The sequence below is a fragment of the Mandrillus leucophaeus genome, unplaced genomic scaffold (assembly GCF_000951045.1).
Source record: "Mandrillus leucophaeus isolate KB7577 unplaced genomic scaffold, Mleu.le_1.0 Scaffold596, whole genome shotgun sequence".
In the NCBI taxonomy this organism is placed as follows: Eukaryota; Metazoa; Chordata; class Mammalia; order Primates; family Cercopithecidae; genus Mandrillus; species Mandrillus leucophaeus.
This window is the reverse complement of record NW_012106430.1, coordinates 49,563-51,225: the sequence shown is the minus strand read 5'-3', so window position 1 is coordinate 51,225 and position 1,663 is coordinate 49,563.

Sequence of the window (1,663 nt, the reverse complement as noted above, 5' to 3'; positions counted from 1 at the left end):
TACTGTAGCCTGGGTAACAGGGCAAGACTCTGTCTCAAAAAAAATAAATAAAATAAAATTTCTGAGTCATCATTTTGGCAAAATATATAATGTATGGTAATCTGGAATTCCAAAATCAAACTTCAGTTTCAAAATTGTCTTTCCAAATGCCTGACTTTCTGGATGGATCAGAGGATCCCTGAAAACATCCAGAAAAGAGGTAAACAGGATTATTTGACATGTTTAGGTACATGGGATTGCCAAAACGATGTTCAATGTTCTTTAGGTTATATTTTTGTTAATAATACTATGTTCCAAAATTGTATGGGATTTCTAAAATTCTAATGTCTAAGTATATGCTATCAACTATAATTATTATGTTAAGTTATTATAAATCACAGAAATAACCAAATCAAACCAGTTGATACTAAAATTGTTTAAAATAGTTTATAACTAATACTTGGTGCCATATTACTGGGAAGACAATTAAAGCTTCACGCACATTTGGTCACCTGGTGCACCATTTCAACATTTTATAAAGTGGTTTCATTCCACTGCTATCTGGTTGTATATAAAGCTTTCCCATGCAAGAGGGCTGATGTTGTAACAGTAGATTTCTATGCTACAGTGTATTTTCACCAGGTAAAAAAAGCTTTTTATCATTTGAATCTTCTGAGAACATTAGAGAAAGACTGTCCTTCCCATCCACACTACAACAAAACTTTGGGACCTTGGGCTTTGGGTTCATGCTCTCGCAACTGAGAGGGGTCCCTCCACGCTTTTGGAACTGCATCCGTTGGAACCTTTGAGATAAAGCTAACCAGGGAAATTTCTCCCAAGAAGATGGCATCCTTGATGTGAACAGCTTTTCCAAGTTCACAGATTAAGACTTCTACTATCATGAAACTCTTATCTTTGAATATTTTTTTCTTGCCTACATCTCTACGAACAATAGAAGTGGAAAAGGGGTCCGTTATGTGCATTTATGGGGTATATTTTTATTTATAAAGGAGTCTGCAGCCAGCCTCCTACCTGGATAACCTTATACTTTGACAGATAACAAATGAAGGCCCAATGTAGGTAAGAAACCTTAATGGTACATACATTGCCTCATAATCAGTCAAAAACAAAACACTGGTTCACTCCTCTTAACCCACATCATGGGTTAAAGAGAACATTGCCAGGAGGCCTTCACTCTTCTAGAAAGGCATCAGTTATTTGGCTCTTTTTCCATGGTTTAAAGTGAAAGAAGCAATGATTAGAAATGTATCCCGAAGGCTCTATAGCACATTCTACTTTAAAAGCTATATCACACAACAGACTTTGAATTCTCTTGTGAAAGTTACACTAAATAACAGAATTGGCTAAACAGAGAAGTATCTGTGCAGCTGCTGGCACCTGTGGCCTATGGAGAAATACAGATTCATATTATAAAAATTCACTTGCAGGGAATTAATGAAAAGACCACTTAATCAGCTGGGCGCAGTGGCTCACGCCTGCAATCACAACACTTTGAGAGGCTGAGGCAGGTTGATCACCTGAGGTCAGGAGTTCGAACCCAGCCTGGCCAACATAGTGAAACCTCATCTCTACTGAAAAGACAAAAATTAGGCTGGGCGCGGTGGCTCAAGCCTGTAATCCCAGCACTTTGGGAGGCCGAGACGGGCGGATCACGAGGTCGGGA